Here is a 23986-nt window from a genome sequence, read left to right on the forward strand (position 1 = left end):
CTATTTGAAGCTTTTACTGTGGGTTGGAAAATTTATAATACTTGAAAAGGTAAAGGGAATTTTGAGACGAAAATAAATTATAGGCACTGAAGAACCCCTGTTAAAAGTTTTTCCCCCTATACTTTGTGGTATGTAATAATGTATGTAACCACACCTTACTGCCTACTTAAAATATTTCACTAACGACTACTTCACAGCAATTATACTAATGGCAAATCTTGTTGTTGAAACAAGTAATATTAAGGCATTGTAGGAGGTGATAATAATCCTTTTTATACTTGATAATGTATTTTGAGTACCCTTGCTTTCATACACTTAAAACTTCCTGAAATAATTGGTCCTTGGATGAATAAACTTTGTTTTTCTGAAACCAAAGAATCATTTTATTTTATTTTTTTAAAGATTTTATTTATTTGACAGACAGAGATCACAAGTAGGCAGAGAGGCAGGCAGAGAGAGAAGGGGAGAAGCAGGCTCCTTGCTGAGCAGAGAGCCCGATGCGGGACTCGATCCCAGAACCCTGAGATCATGACCTGAGCCGAAGGCAGAGGCTTTAACCCACTGAGCCATCCAGGTGCCCTCATTTTATTTTTTGAAAGTTAAAATAAATTATTTAAAATATTTGAATGGGGCAGAAAGTGCTTATATGTGATCACCAAATATATTAATAGATGCCTTAATAACCAAACTTTGTATCTCTACATAAATCTGCATATCAATTTGGGGAAAAAGGATAAAACCATGACATTTGAAGACAAATTCAAGATTAATTAAAAAAAACAAAACAAAAACCATGGAAACCATGTTTTAGCAGCCATTACTAGAGATAGTCATCATAAAGTAACTTTTCCACCATAATTACTGGATTTTTCTTTTCTTAACTCTTCTTTAGGGTTTTAATGTAAACTCTTCCTTTAATGTTTTCTATTTCACTGTTTTGTTTTGTTTGACATCACTTGTGATAGCTGTATCTACTAAGGAAATTAACCCCAAATGCGTCATAAATGCTGAAAATGTATTTTTGCAGTTTTTAATTTGCTTTTATTTATGCTATTTCTTTAGTCAAGTAGAAATACTAAAATTTGGGTATTCAAGCTTACATACTTTTGCTTTATGATTAGAAGGTTTTCCTGGCCCAAGAAAATTCATAAAATTTTCTTCCACATTTTTACATAGTGGTGTTATTATTGTTGCTATTTAAATCTCAGATATATTTATTGTTACTTAAATTTTTGACCTGCCTGAAATTTATTTTGGTATAATAAATAAAATTGGGATATAACTCTTTTCTTTCCTAGAATTAATAGTTAATTGTCCCTGTATAAATGTTTGAGTTACCAGTTTTCTAGACTCTCATTTTTGTTTCCATAATATGAGAATTTCATGCAGAACAGTAATTGTAAATAAACAAAACTTTGTTTAATTTGTTTTCTTTAAATACTGCCTTTTCTGTTATTGTCCTTAGAAAATCCCTAGCAGAGATTTTGAACTAATAGTCTTGTAATAGTAAATAATCCTATAATAATACACCTGGATAAGACTTTTTTATGAAAATTTGCAAGATTTTTTAGAATACTTAACTGAAATTTCTTAGAAAATTATCCTCTCATTTTTCCTAGGTTAGCTGTGTTTTGCAAATTATAGGCAATAAGTACCTTTTTTTGGAGCCTTGCATTTGTAAAATAAAGGTTTTTTTAGGTAGTTTTAGATTTGCAGGAAAAAAGCTATATAGAGTCCCCATATCTGCCAACCTGGTTACCCTAGTTATTAATATTTTACATTACATGTAATATACATTTACATTAATGGTGTATATTTGTCACAAATAATGAAAAAATATGGATACATTATTATTCAGTGAAGTCCACAGTTTATTCAGAGTCCCTCAGTTTTTACTAAGGAAAAACTAGAGAAACAGAGTTCTTGCTTCTGTTCCGGGATGCCATCTAGAACACCATGTTACACATTTTCTTGTTGCTGTGGTCTGAATGTGTATGTCCTGCACTTTAAAAATGAAGTCCAAGTGTCCATTGTTATCCTGTTAGGATGGGAGCCTATGGTGCTTAGGTCCTGAGGATGGAGCCCCTAGGAATGGGATTAGTGCTCTGATAAAATGAGATCACAGAGAGATCCAGAGGGGGATCACTTCCACTTGTGAGGATACAAGAAGTCTGAGACCCAGGAGAAGGCCCTCACCCAACCATGCTGGCACCCTGATCTCAGACTTCCAGCTTCCAGAACTGTGAGAAATAAATTTCTGTTCTTCATAGGCCACCCAGACTGCGGTATTTAATTATACTGCCTGAACAGACTAAGATAGTTGTAATGTCTCCTCAGGTTCTTCTGAGCTGTAAGTTTCTCAGACTTTCCTTATTTTGATGATATTGAAAGTGATGAAATACCTGGTCAGCTATTTTGTAGACTTTCTATCAACTGGGATTTGTTTGATGTTTTTCTCATGATTAGTCTGGGGTTATGGGTCTTCGGGAAGAAGACTACAGTGGTAAAGTGCCATTTCTTATTACATCCTATCAAGGGTACACACTAACAACATGAGTTATCACTGTTGATCATCTGGCTACAGTAGTGTTTGTCAGCTTTCTCCACTGTAAAATCATTCTTTTTCCTCTCCCTTCTATACTCTGCTCTTTGGAAGGAAGTCATGATGCATATTCTTAAAGAGTATGGAGTTATGCTCTACTTCACTGAGAGCAAAGCATCTGCCTAAGTTATTTGGAATCCTTCTGCATGGAAGATTTGTCTGTCCTCCCCCATTCATTTTTTTTCAATCATTTATTTATATAATTATGGAATTCTGTAGGTTTATTTTATACATTGGGTCCATTTTTTAAAAATCTAAAATGAATTTATCCTGATTTGGGAAAAGACTGATTGGCTAGTAGATGGCAGAGCAAAGGACAGATCTAAGATGATATGAAGAACAAGGACTAGAGCCTGAGTCAATGCTTAGAGAAGCAACTTCTGGAAGCAGAACAGGGCCCACGGATTAAGTGATAAAGAGAAACCATTAAAAATAATTTTGAATGATTTTTATTTACTCAAAATTTGACAAGGATTATATGACCAAGACTTGCTATGTTTTCCCCAATATCTGTTTTCTCTCTTCTTCTAAAGTAACCACTCTGATACCTATCCAGAATAAAGACTACATTTTCCAGCTTACAATGAATTTATTTGTTGTCTTTATGATTAAGCTCTGACAATTAGAATATTTAAGAGAATAGATGCTTGTGACTTCTGGGATAATTTCTTAATAATTAGGAATGCAGATATGGTGGAGAGCAATTCAAGGTTATACTGAGGATGCAGTGTGATAGGCAGCGATCTGGGAATGAGCTGTAAAATAGAAAGATCCTGGGTGACCTGTGAAGCCATCAAAGCGAGACTAGCTGACAGCACTTGGATTATTACCTGGTCTGTAAGAAACAAACCTGCATGTAGTTTAAGATCACAATATTCTATTATAATTGATCATAATTTACTGGTTAAGATATATTTTAAAATGTGGAGGAAGGACATTGATCAGGAAAAGGCAAACCTACATATAGTTTAAGCTTGCAGTATTCTACTTAAATTGATCATCATGTACTAGTTAAGATATTAAAAAAAAAGAAGGGGGAAGAAATTGAATTTCTTCTCAACTATTTATATTAGTTTAAGGGTTTAAAAAAAAAGGCAAGCAGAAAATTGTGCATTTCGGGCTTTTTCTATTTAAAACGTGTGGGATAAGCATTATTTTTTTCCCCTCAGAGAGTTTGTCTAAAAGATGCTGGGAGCCCTTAAAAAATGTTATGGCTGAATAATCTTACTCCAAGTCCTCTCCAGATAGTTTGTTTTCCCCAGATGATCCCTTTACAACAGATATTAAAGCCCAAGGCTAAACCTTCACAATAACCCTCCCAAGTACAGGACTTGGGGATCAAGGCCTATGTACAACTGTGAAAAGCTCTGAACTTTAATTTCAGCTCTTAAGAATGCTCCCATAGTATTGGTTCTCACTGAATGATACTATTCTTTCTTTTTTTATTCTCTGCTTATTGTAAATATCCACATTATGTTTAAGGTAGTCTGTAGAGCTAAATTAGAAAAGATATAATTAATCAAAAGATGCTTAAGAAGTAATGAGGATGTGAATCTATTCCCAGTCTTGCAGGCTGGCGAAGAATTTGAATTATATTAGACGATACAAATGATGTTTTAGGATGAGAAATTACGGAACTAACTCATCTCAAAGTAAATGTCAGTTAGGATGAATGTTTTTCATTATAACAGTCTAAGTATTTTTCTGTGTGTATTATTTGTTGCTAGTTTCCGAAAATTAGCATTTCATATTATGCGAATATTTCTATTTGCATTATTGCCGAGATGAGATTTGTCCACAAGCTTTTGTGATTCAAGTGGATTTAACTTAAATCCAAAATTTAATTACAAATACGGTGATTGTGTTGACTCATTCTTATGCATTTCAATTAGATGAGAAATGTACCAGCTGGGAACTATCCACTTATAGATTAAGAAATATTAATTTCAAGGTATTCGTGCACTTTATTTTTTTTTCCAGTGCACTTTAAAAAGGATCCAAATCATCACAGACTTCTGATGTTTTTATTTTTATAGCCCTATTTGGCACAATACATATACAAGTGGTCTAATTGTCAGGATTTAATGGTGGAAATAAAAGTATCAGTATATTGATTTTGGGTATTCCCAAAAAAGTTCATGTTAAGAACTGGTCATTTTAAAAGCTTTGTAATTCAGAGTATCTTGAATTTTATTCATTAATTCATACACAGATTTTTTTCTCTTGTCCTTTGTGTGTGTTAATTGTCAATACAAAAAAGTTGGCTTATGGAAAAGGTCTCAGATGATTATCTTGATCCTCAGAAGTTTCAAGACATTATCCTTCTACACCATTACAACAAATAGACATTCTGTGATAGATGCAAATACAATTTCCAAAGCTACATTAATTGCATAATTTGTAATAGAAGCTTGGTATGGGCACTGCCTGCAGTGTGAAAAATAATCCAGAATAGTCTCATCAGCATGATCACTGAATCCTTATTAGTCTTTGGTTAGTTATCTATTAGCATGCAAAGGATCCCATCTTTGTGCTCTTATCTTTCATTAATGTACCTTTTAAAGTTACTCCAGAGAAATTTAGAGGAAAGAAGAAAATAAGTGTCTCTTATTTCCTTTAAAATCTAAATCTACATACATTTCTTGACAATTTGACTCTGTAGTTAGCAGTCTCAAGCTTTTACTAATATATTCCTTTTGCCATGCATTCAAGTGGGCTAACTTTAGCATGTACCCAATATTACTTAATTTAAAAATTTTCTAGTTACCTATAGTTGGAATAAAAAGGGAGGAGTTATACTTTCTCTTCTTTCTCCTTTTTTAATATAGTCAGGAGATATCAGGACATCTTAGTTCTAACTCTTTCACTAATAGCTAAGTGTCAAATCACCTCACTTCTTTAGGCTTAAATTTTCTTATCTGTAATATGAAAGGGGTTGACTAGAAATTTTCCAAAGCCCTTACTACCTAAAGGTCTTTTATTCAGAGCATTTGGGGAAGTGTTTTCTAACAGTTCTTTCTTCCCTGGGAAGAAGTGTATATATCTTCTGTGTCTATGTTTGGAAATGACCTTTCCAATGGTTCAGTTCTCAGAATCATTTCTCAGTCATGTTAATTTCCTGTTGATATTGTAAAAAATTACCACAAATTTAGTTGCTTAAAGCAACACACACTAATCTTACAATTCTGCATGTCAAAAAGCTAAAGTGGGTCTTATAGCAAAGATCAAGGTATGAATAAGGGTGATGTGACTCTTTGACTCACGGCTCATTTCTTCAAGGCCAGCACCATAACATCTTCATATCCGTCTCTGAAATACCTGCCTAACTCTAATAAAAACTCTTGTGATTAGACTGGGTCTACCTGGATAATCAGGATACTTTTCCTATTTTAAGATCCCACATCATAACTGCAAAGTCTCCTTTGCCATATAAAGTAATATATTCACAGTTTCCAGGGGTTAGGATGCAGATATATTTGGGAAATCAGTATTCTGCCTACTCCTGGTATCTTGCTTGCCTTTTTTTTTTTTCCTCTTTTTTAAATGAAGGTACTATTTACAAGGTCCGATATTGCTCCCTTAAGAGTAACTGATTTTCTTATTTTCCCAGTTTTATTTTCTTCCTAAGAATAAGCACATGTGAAATAAGTAAGAGAAAATGACAAGCACAGGACAGTTTTAAAATATAAGGAATCTATAAAGAATTCGGTTATGGACCCTGATCTATATTTCTTGATTACCCAAGTTAAATGCTAAGGGGTTTTGAGATGCCACTGCTCAGAAGTGATCCTATAAGTACCTCTGAGAGCTCAGACTCTTGCTCAAGACAGATCTGGGAGAGAACCAATGCATTTTCAGTCTATCTGTAATACTCTCACATTTGGAAGAGGTGGATAGAAGAGTTTGTGCAACAATCTCTTAGTTTTTCCTAAATGGAGAACATTTTCTATTCTGGCACAGGGATCCTTTTGTTAGTTCAAATACCAGAGATAAAATCATCTTTATTACTAGGGCTGTACTCACTTACTGGTGCTGTAACTAGTGATTATAAGCTTACCCCTTCAGTGTAACTTATCCACATTAGTTTTTTTCTACATTAAAAAAAATTATAAGTTATATCTAAATTCAATTTCATTTTTGTTGTTGTTGTTTTACTCAAACAGTACCAGTGATTTGATTATCCTTGAGTACCCACTGCCTGATGCTCTAGTCTGAGTTTCTTTCTCAAATACAAGTACCATTAATTGGCAAATACCAGACTATCTATCTACCTACCTATATATCTATCTACCTATCTTCCTCCCTTCCTTCCTTCCTTTTTTAAAGATTTACCTATTTATTTGAAAGAAAGAGAGAACATCAGCAGGAAGGACAGAGAGAAAAAGAATCTCAAGCAGAATCCCCAGTGAGCTCACCACCAGGCTCAATCTCATGACCCTGAGATCATGACCTGAGTTAAAACCAAGAGTCAGACACTTAACCAAGTGCGCCTTCCAGGCACCCCAGTTCCAGACTATTTTCTCAGTATTTGTGTACATGTACCTATATATGGACATGCAGAAATATATACTTCTGTTTTGTGGACTTTAAATTAGTGAACTCATATACTGTATATATCATCCTAAACCTTTTTGCACCTAATCAAATATCTTGAGGTGTTTCAGCATCCTCATATGTTGATTTTTTGCATTTTTGTATTGATGCATAGCATTCCTTTGTATAAATGTACTATTACTTATATAATCATTTCTCTATAAGATCAACATATGGTTATCAATATTAATCTGTTATAATCATTAGGAAGCTAACATCTTTTTGTATCTCTAGGGTAGAATTTCTTGATCAAAGTAGTGGCATATATAAAATTATGACACATTACCATATTGAGCTTTAAAAGTTTGAATCAATTTCCAGTTCCTCTCAGCAATCGATAAGAATATGTGTTTCCTTAAATTCCAACAACAGTTGCCCGTCTCATAGGGGTAAAAACGGTATCTCATTGTTTGAGTAGACATAGTTAAGTAGTGTTTCTTTTCTTCTTTATTGCCTTTGTTCTATTTTTTTATACCTATTAGTAGGTTTTTTACCTATTAGTAGGTTTGTATTTTTCTTTGTAATTCGAAGGGTTCTTTTTCACATGTTCTACATGTAAGAAACAAACCCAGTCTATGTCAATTCTGACATGCAAAATCCTTTCTATCTTACTGTAATCAATTTTTTCAATGTTTCAGTTATGGCTTTTACATTTTATCTACTGTTTAAAGACACCTCTTCTGGCTTATGTATATAAAACATTTCTTTTTGTTGAATTATCATTCTGTGATACTTTTGTTGGTTGTTTTTTACTATTAGCTCATTAATCATGCAGTAATTAATTTTTTGCCTCATCAGAAGCAAGTGGGTTTGTCTTTATTATTCTGGACTAAAATCCCATCAAATTTAGCAGCTTAAAACAATAAAAAGGTATTATTTCACACATCTGCACGCCAGAAGTCTTGGTATAGCATCGCTCAGTTGGGTCCTGCACTTGGCTTCACAGATTGAAGTCAAGGTGTCCACAGGCTGTGTTCTTTCCTGGAGGCACTAGAGATGAACTTGCTTCTAAATTCATTCAGCTTGTTGAGAGAGTTCAGTTCCTTGAGGTTGTGGGGCTCACCTATCTCTTTGCTGATTGTCAGCCATGAATCTTTCCCAGCTTTGTAGGGCTGCTGGGGTTATTGGTCATGTTTCCTCTTCCATCTTCAACCCAGCAAGAATACTTCAAGTGTTTCTCATGCCTTGAATCTTCTCATTTCCCCTTCTCCTGTGTCTCTTCTGGATCCAGCTAGAGAAATTCTCTGCTTTTAAGGGCTCCTGTGATTATGTTAGCCTTATCTGGATAATCCAGGATACTCTCCTTGTTTTAAGATTCATAAACTTAATCACATCTGCAAAGTTCTATTTTCCATATAACATAAAATATTCACAGGTTCTGGGGGATCAGGATCATGGGCATTTTTGAGGGGCTATTGTTTTGCCTATTCTAGAGGCACAGTGACCACTATGTTGGGCACCATTGTTTTAGTTACCCCAACTGGTTTATGCTTTGCTTATTGATGCTTCTAGTTCAAAATGACTTCTCTTCTGAAAAGTCTTCCACTTTCATGAGAATTTCTTCAAGGCTCTTACTTTCTTTTGAGGAATAGCTTTGAGGTCATGGCCCATTTATAGTACAAGAATGCTTGGCATGATCCTTTCAATGACTTATACATGATCTAGTTCATATCATCTAATTCTTTCTATCCTCTCTTACTGATTGTGAGAGCAATCTCTGAGAATGCATGAGCAGTACTAAAAAAAAAAAATACTTTAAATCAAAATGAGAAAAAATAGCTTTTCTTTGTTGTAAATAACATATATATATAGTAAAAAAGTTCAAACAGGAGAAAAGTAAAGGCATTAACGATATACCTCACCCCAGACTCCTGAGTTAAACATTATATTAATGGTTTGTGCAGAAATTTGCTAAGCATGTGTTTTGGGTTGGTTTGTTTGCTTTTTTGTAGTTAGTGGTTTGTTTTGTTTTGTTTTTTCATAAGTAGTGAACTGCAGTCTACAAATATATCTGTATTTTATATTTTTCACTTAACAAATGTCCAGAAAGTGTTTACATGTCAACACATATAAACTTACCACATTTGTCATGTCTCTGGAAATTTTTATCCTCAATATGTTTTTTGGTGAAAAGCAAATTTCACTGAGTTTTTATGACTACTTTTAAAAAAAGAAACTTACCTTTGAATGTAGATTAAATAAAATAATGAATGTAAGAGCCACCGAGATTTGAAAACTACCACACATGTAAAACATAAAAATTTACCATATATTGTGTTGGTCATTTGTAGTAGTCTGGTTTAATTTAAAGTAAAGGTAAAATGAACAATTTATAGTTATTAGATCTCTGTATGTGAAGTTCATTTTTTATAATGTACTTCAAAAGGCATTTAATTTTTATTCTGGCCATAACTAGTTTAGTTTAAAATGATTATTTAAAGTGATTATTTAAATGACTTTTTTTTCTCTTTTATTGTCTATGATAGGAGGTAGTCCTTTGGTTAAAACAACATCTTGCAACCAGTTTTGCAACTTGCAAGCCAGTTGAGAAAAAAAGCCTAATAACACTTGTGATCTTCTTACTGTTTCAGTACTTGATACAAGTACATCACAAAAAATACCAGCAGTTTAATCAGTACCTGCTCTTGTGAAGAACAAAATAAAGAAATATTATTGCTTTTCAACCCTTGTTAGAATATAAGCAATTCTCTGTTGCTCTCTCTACATATACATACTCTCTATTTCATATATATATATATATATATATATATATAATGTCATTGAAATAATATTTATATATGTAAATATAGTTAAGGGGTCCTGTATGTATGTGGTATGTATCCATATACATATATAATGGTATGCATGCAACCATACATGCATATATATGTGTAAACATACATACATACATACATACACGTGTATAGTGTTTTGTACAAGTATGCATTTTGTGGTATGAATGCAAAAATGTGGTATGCATGGGGTATATGTATATACTGTGAAGAGTCACTTGATACAACCTACTAATTTGTATATTAAACCTTTCCACAAAACAGTCAGTATGCTATTATTAATATACTTCAAAAATTTATTTATTTTAGAGGCAGAGAGCAGGAGGAGGGGCAAAGGGAAAAGGGAGAGAGAAAATCTCAGACAGACTCCCTGCTAGACCTGGAGTTTGATATGGGGCTCGATCCCAGGTCCCTGAGAATATGACTTGAGCCAAAATGAAGACTCAGATGCTTAACTGACTAAACCACTCAGGCACCCGCATTATTAACATATTTCAATGAATGTATGACCATGAAATGTGATTGTTTTCAGTACTTGTATTTTAAATAGCATAAACAGCTATTAAAAGATAATTTTCAAAATACTAAGATAATGGCTATAAATACATATATATATGTCAAAGATATTATTTAACTCATTAATTAACTTATTAAGTCAACAAGTCACATGTAGTTTGATGAGGAATCTGAAGAATAGATATATATGAGTAGTCAGGAATGCTGAAAGGAATTTGAAAAATGGGCTGATACCCTATAGGGCATTAAACATAATCTATAGAATCATCTTTTTTATAGGTCAGTAATTGATTATATCTCTGGTGCAAAATTCATTTGCATTCCTATGGACAAGAGTCATTTGCATTATGAATCCTTTTCCACAATTTACAGAACTGTAATACAATTTGGTCAAATCAATGAAACGTGTACAGAATTCTTTAAAATCAGGTAACTTTGAGGGGGTTACTAGGAAAAAAAAGGCGTTCCATTGAAAGGTTACTCAATAATCATTTGGCCATTATAAATTATTTTGCAATTTTCCCTAAAATAATACCTTTATTTGCAGTTAATTTCAGATAAAAAAAAAACAAAACCAGAAATGTTCTAAGTTCCTGTATCGAAATTGTATAAATTTAGAGTAGCGATTGATAATTGAAAGCTTTTATATAATGCCATTTTATTTCATTTATTGTTTTCTTCATTCTTCCAGACATATTAAAGGACCATTGTATGCCAGCTGCCGAGCTAGATATAGACAATACAGTGATGGACAATATGCACCTGATCCCTGGTTTTTCTCATGGAGCTCACAGTCTTGCAGGGGGAGACAGTCATTAATGAAAGTGTCATAAGTGCTAACAAAGCACAGAATTCAACAAGGTAAGTTTGAGGGACCATAGAATGATATCAGGGAAACTTCCCTGAGGCAATAAACTGTGAGCTGAGTCCTAAAGGCCAAATAGAAACAGTTAAATAGGTAAGGAGGCTAGTGATTGAGGGAGAGGTGAGTGGGCAGGTCATAAAGAAAAGATATCTTATGCAAAGTCCCTGTGGATGAAGGGAATATGGTCATAATAGAGAAACAAGGTGCCTGGAGGTGAAATCAGAGGAAAATGCAAGGATTAAACCTGCAGAGCTATGATTATTTCCATAGAAGTGATTTAAGCATGGGAATAACATAGTTAGAATTGCATTCTGAGAAGATCATCCTGGCTGTTTTATGGGGATAGACTGAAGGAGCAACCAGGATTGATACTAAGAGGCCAGTTAAGAGGCCATTGTGAAATTGTGAAAAACATTAGTAGGACTAATGTTAGGGCTATATGCAAACATAAAAATATGGCTCAAAGCAGAGAGTCGAGGTCTTTGAAGATGTCTGTGAAAACCAAATGATTAGCTTTGCTCAATTTTGTTTGATGTGAAGTAGTATTGTATTTCCTGGGTAATAATGGTTCTGAAATTTTGCCGGAGGGAATTTTAATAAAATGGTGTACCTCACTGAATAAACTGAATCCTTTGATTCTGGTTGAATATACTATTCTATAAATTCTTTTCAAAGATTAAAATATGATCTGTGTACTTTTTTTTGAAAGAGTTGTTTATTCGGAATTTTTTTAACAACATTTTAATCTGGAGTGTCTTATATTGGTACTGTGAGGAAGCTAAACATCTTTTGGCAATACGTAAAATTTTCTTGAATTTTAAACAACACAGTTTCCTTTTTTTTTTAAAAATAAGTATACCCCTTCTTAGAACAATTGGGCAAACTTATTGTATACAATTGCTTCATTTTAGCTAATTCTGTCTTAATTTGGAACCAACCCTTTACATAAGAATTTTAAAAATTTGAAAATAATATCTCATAGTTTGCCAAAAATTGTGTGCTTATTTGCCACATTTTTATACATGAGTTTTCAAGTGTTATTTTTTTATTAGATTACATATTTTAAGTCATCACATGTGTGTCATAGTTATTAAGCAATTATTTGTTTTAAGCTATAGCTCCAAATATTTATATATTGGATGTATTTTTTGGTATGTTTTATACAGTTGTTATGTTATGTATATGTATGTATATATATATATGTATATGTATATATATATGTATATATATATATACCACATACATACATGACCCCTTAACTATATTTACATGTATATGTATATAACTGTATGTTATACAGTTGTATTTTGAGAGTAAAAGATTTAGCATAAACAAATATTGGTGTATAGCAATACACCAACCAAAGTGTAATTTCCAAAAGAGAATGTTAAGGGTCAAAACACCCTGGATCATTCTTATCTAATAAAGATAGACAATGTATAAGAAAATTGACTTCTAGGAAGCCAACAGCATCAATATTGTGATAAGATTCTTGTCAAACTCTTACCCATGAAAGAAGTTGTAGGGAGAATGAAGATCTTTGTTAAGAATGATCATTTTTATATCTTGAATAATCACACACACCAGAAACGAACAAACAAAAACCAAAGCCAAAATATCCCAGATGACCAAGAGCTATATTGGGTTGTATGATGATGTAATCTACTTAATTTGCATCAAATTTTCATCTAATCATATGTAGAAATGTGTCTACTTTTTATTCACTTTTTTAAAATGTTATCCCCTTTTCTCAATAAATTGAGAGGGGAGAGTTTATTTTCTCTTAACTCCCTTCTGCTGCTTTCTACCTCTTTATTATCCACTCTTATGCAGAATACTTTTTCTCCTCTGGTTCCTCTCATCTAGCTGTGCTAATGTCTCTCCTTTTATCAGCCAACCTCTCAGTTACTTATTCACACTATCTCATTTATGGAAGATATTGCCTCTTCCTCTTCTCTCACCATTCTGCCATAATCTTGAGTCTTCAATCCATCAACAGATTAACCTTAAATTCTTGGCTCTACTTAAATCCATTGAGCTTTTGCCCAGCTATTTTCAATATCTTCTTGGGATCTATCCACATCGGGGAACTTTGCAATGTTAACTTCGAATGATAGTCCACTCTTCAGTAACCATTTATGTTTCTAGATTTCTCAGGTTCTCATTCCAGTATATGTGCTATTCAACCTCAAAGATGATTCTCATGTTAACTAATTTCAGACTCCCTCAGTTTTCTCTCAACCAACAGCAGGCACCCTCCCCAGTCCTTCCCTATGACACTCTTTTCCTTCTCTCCTTCTCTTTCACTTTCTCTTTCCACTGGCTCAGTTCATAGATTCTATTTTATACCTGCTTTTGACCATACCAATATAATCACAGAGCCCAACTTCAAAAATCTGCATTTTCTGCTCCTTTATGTGGGCTTCTGAAAACTTACATATATTCATGGTATCAATTTCACTGCCAACCTCAGCACATTCTGTTAATTATTTCCCTTGTCCTTATCCATGTTAATCTCTTATCCTCCTTAAAAGATATTCTGAAGCTTCTCTGGTATAGTTTTCAAACCACATTTTTATCCATGCATATTCATTCTCAGTTGGTGATCTTGTTGCCTATTTTAAGGAGAAAACTGAGGTCAACAGATGATTTTTTCTTTCCTTCTCTATTCATGCTATCTTCAAGTATAATCAGTACCTGACAAACAGTACACTTCGGCCTGTTGAATGCTAACCCCTCCACACATACGTCTTATTTCCTTTTCATCTCTTTCCTGTCTTATTTCCTTCATCAGCCCTCTTCCTTCTACTTCCTAAAAATCTCCCTCCCTATTGGCTTCCTCTGGACTATAAACAATCTAAGGAAAGAAATAATCCAAACAGTCCAAACAAAATGAGAAAACCCCAAATTCACTACCTCCCCAGAGAAAACCCCAAATTCACTACCTCCACAACTTTATATCTCACATTTTTCATAATCCATTGCAGTTAGGTTTCTAACTGTCAAAGCCAATGGAGATTTATTAGTTCTTATTTTATCCTAAAATCCCTATTTTGTTGTATTCCTTCCTTATCAATTAGAGGTTTTTTGCTTACAAGCAGCACATACCAAGTCTTAAGGGAAAGATGATATAAAATGAATGAGAAGACTTGGGAGCAAAGTCAGAAGTAGACAAAGATTAGGGCTACCCACTAGTTTGGTCAGGTCATTACTTTACAGAATGAATAAGGGTTGCTGCAGTTTTTTTCCTATTTATGAGTCAAAGTGCTAAGAGTCAAGGACTTGGAAGAGGAAATCCAATAGATCTATCCAGTTTCACTGATCTTATCCTTTACTGGTCAGTGATGGACAGCCAGGAAACAAAAAAATATTTCCTACAACTTCCACAATGTGACATTCTCCTGCTTCTCTCTCCTTACTTCTCTCTTTCATTTTAATAATTCTTATTGCTTTCTTGTTTGTACACAATTTAAATAAGTATGTGTAACCCCCAGGCTTTGTTTTTATCATCCTCTGATGTCATCCTGTGGGGGATTGTTGTCATGGCTTCATCTACATTGGCTATTTTTTTTTTTTTTTTAAGATTTTATTTGTCAGAGAGAGAGAGAGAGAGAGAGAGAGAGCAAGCGCACAAGCAGGGGGAGCTACAGGCTAAGGGAGAAGCAGACTCCCTGCTGAGCAAGGAGCCTGATGTGGGATTGGATCCCAGGACCCTGGGCTCATAACCTGAGCCAAAGGCAGAACTTAACTGACTGAGCCACCCAGGCATCTTGAAATTGGCTAATTCTTAAGTTTTTTCTGTGGATAGATATTGTGCTAAATATTTTATATGTATAAAACTATATAAAACTTTATAAGTTAAGGTATAATAATCCTTATATTACATGAGAAACTGGGGCTCAGGGAAACCAAGTGATGTTTCCAGTTACTACACATCTTTACTAAGACTGAGGAATCAAGTCTCCAAAGCCAAATGTTCTTATCCATGTCATACCAATAATGTCCCAATTATGTATTCCACCAAGTTCTGTCAACTGCTTATTTGATACCTCCTTTTATTCTTAGTTTCCTAGGGAGTTATGTATTTAAAATGAAATTGATTATCTTTATTCCTCTTGTTTGACAGTTCTCATGACAGAAAATATTAAAACTTGGTGTTGGTGATTGTGGTGGTGGGGAGGGACATTCAAACTTAACTGAAACTTTACATCCAATTAATAAATATCCACTCCCCTATACCTGTCACTGTTGACTCTCACTTTCAATCAAAGTACTACAACAGTCTCTAAATTTGGATTCCTGCCCAAATAACCATCTTACTCAAACCTGTCATCTGTATGCAGTCCCAGGTGTTTAAAACACAACACTAGCTATGTTATTTCTCCATTTAAAGCACTGTTTGCTTCACGCATTCTGTATAATAAAGTCCAAATGCCTTAGCACTGATTTATCACGGCCTTTTCAATTTTGTCCTCTTTACTTCTTGAGCCTAATCTCTTAAATCCATGTTACCTAAATCACATGTTTCTGAAAAACTTGGCTTGTGTAATAGCTTCCATGTCCCATGACACTGTAAGGACACTTTGCATTCTTACTTTATGTATACTTCCTATTTTTGAGGTTATCCTTGTTCTCTTTCCTTATTTCCCAGACTGGCTAACCCTGTTTCCTCTGTGACTTATTATATCTTCAAGAAAAACTACTGAATTAAGTTTTCTTCTATGTATTCCTCCATGATCATCAGTAAGTAACTATTACTTTCACATTTTCAAATTTCCCATTCTTACTGTTACTATTAAGAAATCCAGAAATAGGGGTTGCCTGGGTGGCTCAGTGGGTTAAAGCCTCTGCCTTCGGCTCAGGTCATGATCCCAGGGTCCTGGGATCGAGCCCCGCATCGGGCTCTCTGCTCCGCAGGGAGCCTGCTTCCTCCTCTCTCTCTGCCTGCCTCTCTGCCTAGTTTCTCTCTATCAAATAAATAAAATATTAAAAAAAAAAAAGAAATCCAGAAATAGTGTGGTTCCACAGTGGGAAAAAAAGTATCATCCTATAGAGTATGTTTGGGTGTTAAGAGAGCTGCTCCTCAAGTTTTTCATGAATAGATAAAGAAGAAGGGATTTCATTTTTTATTTTTTTCAAGATTTTATTTATCTTTTAATTTATTTGATAGATAATGAGAGAGAGAAGAAAAGAGAGAGCATGAGAGATTGAGCATGAGAAGGGGGAGGATCAGAGGGAGAAGCAGACTCCCTGCTCAGCAGGGAGCCCAATGCAGGACTCCATCCTGGGACTCTAGGATCACAACCTGAGATAAAGGCAGTCTCTTAACCAATTGTGCCACCCAAGTACCCCAAGAAGAAAGGATTTTAAAAGTAGATAGCCCCATACATAAAAATATCCAAGTATCAGTAATTAGTAATTCCAGGAAACTTAGAAGTATATCAGATAATGAGATTTAAGTTGATATATTCTGTTAATTAGAATCACTCAGAGTATACTTCAATAAGGAGATATGAGTTGATATGTTTGTGTAACTTCTAATTTGTTTTTACACTATAATCATATAAGCTCAGGGTTACAAACAACCTCAAACATTATCTAGAAATATAAGCTAGCTCATTGTGATTATCTGAGGATCTCAATTATGCTAATTATGTAAATACAATGCAAATTGCATTGTGATATAAAGTACTTTTTTTTTTTTTTTTTTTTTAAACCTCGGTAACTAACTTGGCTATTTTTGAGCATTCTGGTTATCAGGGAGGGGAAAATTTCTCCCTACCTTTTTTGGTTCTTTTGACTGATCTAATAATTGATGCGAGACAGATTAATAGGAGAAACAAAACAAATTTAATTCCTGTATATGGGAATTTGAGTCTCTGAGAAGAGATATGAGTCTCTGAGAAGAGATCAAAACAAGCAGCTTTTATACCTTTAGAAAAAGACACAATAAATTTATGAAGAACTGACAAGACAATGAACCTTAGGCTTGGATACTAATTAGTGAGTAAATTAAGCAGAGTTTCCTTGCACAGCCTTCTCAGCCCTGAATTCCTAGTATCTGGCAATATGGATGTCTCTCTGCCTCCTGGATCAGGCAGTGTACTTTTCACATGGCAGATTTATTTTTTGCTTTTAGGGAAACAGAAAGAAGGGTTAGAGTGTCCTTGTACCAGCTGTTTCTCAAGTAACTAATTCAAAATAATCAGTATGACACTTTAGCATATTTTGGGGTGGCCTGCCTTGAGCCCCATCACTGGAAAATTTCAAAATATACACAGTTTCTTAAGATCTTCCAGGAACTAGCAGTTAAGACAAAACCTAATTTAGCAGTGAGACAGACTACTGAGAATTGTGGAGGAATCTATATGAGTTTCTTTTTTCCACTGTAATAAATTACCACAGAATTGGTGGCTTAAAAAAAAACCTACAAATTTATTATCTCATAGTTATGCATGTTAGAAGTTCAAAATAAGTATTTCTGTGCTCAGCAGAAGTGAGTTCTTTCTGGAGACCAGTGACTGGTCTGCAGACCAGTGAATCTATTTAGGAAATAAACTGACTTTTCTAGTTTCTAGAATTTACTTACATTTCTTGGCTTGTGTCCATGAATGCCAGCCTAAAAAGTCAATTGTGGGGCATCTTCAAATTCCCTTTCCTGACTTCTGCTTCTATAGTCACATCTCCTGTTCTAACTCTGATTCTCCTGCCTCAATTTTTTTTTCCTTTTGGACCCTTGTGATTACATTGGGTACACCTAGGTAATCTAGGAATCTCTCCCTACCTCAAGATCCTTAATCAAATACATCTGTAAAGTCCCTTTTACCATGGACAGTAATATATGCACAAGTTCTGGGTATTAGGATGTGGACATCTTTGGAGGGGGCATTATTCTGCTTATCATAGATTGTCCAATAAAGTTCTGTTGTTAGCTATCTTGTTACTGTGAAAATACAGAGCACCGAAGGTGTTGTGATAGTTTGAATTGTAAAATAAGGTTGGTTTTGAAACTCTCTGGCCACAGATGCAAGAGGGCAGTGTGGACTTTAAAAAGTTGAATGAGGTCTAAGGAAGGGGAATATCACAGGTAATTATATGAGGAAAATCTGTGAGAAGGAGTTAGCAAAACCAAAAAAGTAGTGAGAGGAGGAATATGAAAAGGAAGTTCCTGAGATAAACTTGCCTTCCAGTCAACTGGAAAATTCCATTATTAAGAACATTGCATTTATAGGTCCCACAATTCAACTGAGGTGTTACTGTAATTTAGCAATTTCACAAAGGCCCTATGCTTGGAAAGCAGAATTATAGCAATGAAGAGTGTCTGAGCTGAAAAAGACCTTCAGTATTTTCTAGTGTAAGTTCACTTTACACAGAGTAAATTGAGGTCCACATTTTTTAAGAACTTAGGAAAAGTTATAAGTAATTTGGTGCCAAAGGCAGGATTTAAACCCAAATATCCTGATTTAGAGTTCATGACTCTTGCAACATTGTCCTCTAAGAGTTCTTTTCTCTGCCAGTAGGAAATAATAAAACTTTCCTTTCCTTAGGAAATACAACAATTTTTTTCCCATCATAAAAGATTTTTCTGTCACTTTTCTCTCCAAGAGTGGTATAGAAAAGTCACCTTTCTTTTTTTACATAGAAGCTAGAGCTCGATTTAGCCTGAACTGTATAATGTAGTTTTTGTTACATAATATCATCTTATATTTGTCTAGCAATGTGCGAGTTTGAAGGTACTTTCACATTTTACATATTAATATTGTCTTTACTTCTCAGAATGATACTGTGAGACTTTTGGGTAAAGCAGGGTGCTTTGTTCCTGTTGTACATACAAAGACAAGCTCATTAGAGGTGAAGCAGGGCCAGAACTTAGGTCTCCTGGTTCTTTCCACACCCCCTACACTTCTGCCACTATGAGGTTTTGTGATTTTAGTCAAATCTGCTTAGCCACCTGGTGTATTGGTGTTCTCATTTGTGAGTGATAGTAATAATTTTTGTCCTACCACATACAGAAATTATAAGAATAAAATGAAATATCAAATGAAAACCCTTAATTAAGATTCTATCCACCCTAGCAAATGCAATAAGCTGATTATTTAAGCATTTCTAATGTGAAGAGGACTAGACAAACATTGCTGGGTTATTCTAGATGATTTAAACAAATTTGCAACTGGATTAAGTTATTTTCCACATAAAATTTCTCACATGCATTAAGGAAAAATTGCATCAACTCTTAAATTATTCATAATAATAATAAATAATAAGTAGTGTTTGCTGAGTTTTTACTTTGCTCTCGGCCATGTGCTATCCAGTTATTCTTGGTTTAGGTCACCAAATACTAAATGATCAAATCTGGTCTCTGAGAAACCAGATCTATGTCTTCAATCATTAGTCACCCTCAAAGGCTCAAAATATTGTGCAAGAAGAAAATGGCAGAGCAAATGATTGGGCTGGGTTCTGTTCCAGAAAAGCAGCTCCTCTGAGTGTGCACAGTGGCTCAAATTTATTGCGGTTCACAGCAAAAAGCTGCTTCTAGGTTATCTGACCTCCGTGTCTACCTCTGTTCCTGATGTTGAACATTGCTCAATGGCTCTCAGCTGGCTTTTTGTCCTTGGAGAGGCAAAATATACTCTTCCAAATGTACTCTAGGAAGGGGAGCAATCTCTCCCAGTGTGACCCAGGGGATCCTCTTATGGTGGCTTATTGTGTGAACCCTACCCACTGCATTCTCCCCTGCTCTCTCCCTCTCCCTGACTTTGCTCAATGAAAAGGGTTCCCTCCCTTTTGCAGCCCCATAGCTTTTCCTCTCCCACAATTCATGGCTCTAAACCTTGCATCTGCCCTGTTCTCTCTTTTGAACTGTGCAGATTGTTTTCTTAATCCTCAGATCATTTTCCTAGTTGTTTAAAATAGTTTGAAGTTGATTTAGCTGTGTTTCAGGGACAAGGCAAGCTCAGGGTCCCCCTACTATGCACCATTTTAAGTAAAAAAATTTTGTATCATTATTACTACTTTTTTTGCATCCTCATTTCTTACTTGGTTAATTCTGACAGATCAAAGGTCCAAAATCCCAAAGTAGCAGGAAATATTTTTGATTATAAAAGAAGGACATTTAATCACCTGATTCTACATTTCAAGCTGTACAGAAGATAATTGATGTGCTTTCTAATAACATTCATGTGTTGGGATTGACAGTAGTTATATCTAACAGCTCTATAATTTTCAGAATTTCCTGTTTTATTGACATCTTACAAAATGTTTGTCTTAATTTCCTACATCTCTCTCATTTCTGTGAAACTCTCATTTTCTGTGAAACTCAAACATGGAAGAACTAAGCTATGTTTATAAGTGTCAAAAAAGGAACTGAATAATCAATATATTATGTTGTGTAAAACCCTAATTAAAAATCAAATGCTCAGAATGATGACAGTAATGGGTAATATTGATAAAAAAAAGAATAGCCAGAGATGGAAACAATTTAAAAAGCAGTACTTCTATCATAATTTGTATCATATTTTTTCAATTACCACATAGCTATAATTGAGAGGTTTTGTACTGGTCCATGAATCAAGTGTAAAACTTGTTTTTTCATTTAAATCTCCCAACAGAATTTATAAAATAATAATAATAATAACAACAACAGCAACAATAATTTACTTTGTGGACCTTACATAAGTTGAAATACATTGAAAATAAGATTCAAAGAAACAATTTAGAAATCCAATAGAGAAAGCAAATCTTGGGGTTTAGTTGTCAGAGATGGCAATATATGAAAGAAGTATCTGTGGTTTAGGTAGCATTTGTGACCCCTAATACATTTCAAGAACAAGTTCACTCTGGCTAATAATGTACAGCTATGAAGTCAGGCGACTGGAGCTCAACTCCTACTGGTTGTGTGACCCTTAGCAATATCATAAACCCTCTATGCATCATTATCCATACCTCGTGAACGTGGGTAATAAGATCCACATCAGAGAGATATTTTGGAGATTTTAAGAGGTAATATTTTGAAATCTTCAGCATAGAGCCTAGTGCAGACAAGTGTCCAAATGGACATTCATCTCCCCAGGCTCTGAAAAAGTTATGATTTTCAAAGGCCAGTCTTGGAAAATAAACCTAAATGTTGAAGTATAAGCTAATGCCTTAGTCAACACCATATATATGTAGCCAACAGTCTTCAAACATCATCTCTTTCTGGTTTATCTTTCAAACAGCTTTAACAGAGAACAAGCAAAGAAAACTGTCTGGAGGCCATGGGGGTGGAGTAAATTTACTATACAGGGAAATGTACCACTACAGGTACCTGGTTGCAGCTTTTTCTGTGCCTCACAAAAGATTCTAGCTACTGTGTGCTCCCTGTTCAACTGCTTTTCTGGAAAGAGACAGTACTGGGCTTCCTGCTAGTCTGGGTCCCACCTTGGCAGGCCCTTCAAAACTCGGAGTTGTGAATACCAGCTATGGGGTGCCAGGTGTTCCAATGGCCAGGAACAGACAGTTTAAGGGCTGGATCTGATGAATTCCTGGCACAACAGGAGATCTTTTGTTTTTTTCTGGGAGGGCCTCCTAAACAGTGGTGGCCAGGAGTTCCCCTATCTAGGGATGAGAGGACAGGGTGATGCCATCTTCCTTATCCACCACCCCTCCCTTCCTCTGCACACCAACATAGTCAGACTTGAGACGGAAATACAGCAAGAGCTTCCAGTGGAGGCTGGAGCCCCTTACACAAAATCCCTGCCCCTGTGCCTTGCAGGGACATCTTAACAAGGGAAAGTCAGCTTATGAGCCAGACCAGCAGACTGCTCTCTCGAAGACCAACATAGGAACCCCTGCACTTGCCAGATCTGCTGGTTAGAGTACGCCAAAGCATCAGCTTCAGTTCAAGTAGAAATAGGCTTACTGCTTAGAATTTTAAATTTTCTAGTTTTAATTTTTTTAATATTTTATCTCATATATATTCTTTGCAACCTTTATCTTTTTTTTCTGGTTTCAAGCTTATGATTTTTGGTTCATTTGTTGGTTTGTATGTTTCCTTCTCTTATTTTAAGATCAGGCTTTTTTTTCTTTTTTTCCTTTATTTCTTATTCTATGGAATCAGACTTATAGTTTTCTGTTTGTCTGCTTGTTTGCTTTTTAGTTCCTTCTCCTTTTCTCTTGTTTTGGATCAGGCTTCCACCCCCCCCCCCCCCCCCCCCCCCCCCCCCCCCCCCCCCGCCCCTTTCCAGGCTTATCTCCACAAACAAATCAAAGCACACCCAGATAAAGGTACAAGCACACTCCACTACAAGCAAGAATGGACCAATGGGGAAAAGCAGCCAAAACACAACAGAGTGCACGCAACATACACCAGAAACCATTCCTGAAGTGACAGGCGCTGGACAGTTTATGACCCTTTTTTAATAGAGGATCACTCTGAATTTCAGGAAACATAGCAAGCTTTCATAACACATGAAAGATAAAAACTTAGTCAAAATGACAAGGCTGAGGAATTCTCCCCAAAAGAAAGGTCAGGAAGATATCATAGCTAAGGACTTGCTCAAAGCAGATATAAACAATATATCTGAACGAGCATTTAGATCAACAGTTATAAACTGGATTTTAAAAAAAAAGCATATAAGATAGCAAAGAAACCTTTGCTGCAGAAATAAAAGGCCTAAAAACTAGTCAGACTAAAATTTAAAAATGCTATGACTAAGATGCAAAAACAAACTGGATATAATCACTGTGAGGATTGAAGAAGTATAGGAGAGCATACAGAAGATAAAATTATGAAAATAACTTTATGAAGATAAATTATGAAAAATAATGAAGCTGAAAAAAGGGAGAAAGAACACTATTAGATCATGAAGGTAGACTTTGAGAACTTAGCAATTCCATAAAGTGAAATAATAGCCATATCGTAGGAGTCCCAAAAGAGGAAGAAAAGGAAAGAGAAGCAGAGGTATATTTGAACAAATTATAGCTGAGGAAGGAAAGCTGGGGAAGGAAACAGGCATTCAAGTCCAAGAGACACAGAGAACTCACTTCCAAAATCAAGAAAAACAGGTAAACACCATAAACATATTATAGTGAAATTTGGCAAAATACAACGATAAAAAGAGAATCCTGAAAGCAGCTAGGGAGAAAAAGTCCTTAACCTACAAGGGTAGACAAAAAAGGTTGGCAGCAGACCTGTCCACAGAGACTTGGCAGGCAAGAAAGGAGTGGCATGATGTATTCAACATGCTAAATTGGAAAAATATGCAGCCAAGAATACTCTATCCAGCAAGGCCGTCATTCAGAATAGAAGGAGAGATAAAGAATTTCCAAGATTAACAGAAACTATAGGAGTTCATGAACACTAAATCATCTCTGCAAGAAATATTAAAGGGGACACTTTGAGCAGGAAAGAGAGACCAAAAATAACAAAGATTAAAAAGAAACAGAGACAGTCTACAGGAACAGTGACTTTAAAGGTAATACAATGGCACTAAGTTCATATCTTTCAATAATTACTCTGAATGTAAATGGACTCAATGCTCCAACCAAATATACAGGGTATTAAAATGGATTAAAAAAAAAAAAAAGACCCATCGGAATGTTGCCTACAAGAGACTCATTTTAGACCAAAGACACCTCCAG

Source organism: Enhydra lutris, unplaced genomic scaffold, assembly GCF_002288905.1.
Source record: "Enhydra lutris kenyoni isolate GAN:26980312 unplaced genomic scaffold, ASM228890v2 scaffoldscaffold58, whole genome shotgun sequence".
Taxonomy (NCBI): Eukaryota; Metazoa; Chordata; class Mammalia; order Carnivora; family Mustelidae; genus Enhydra; species Enhydra lutris.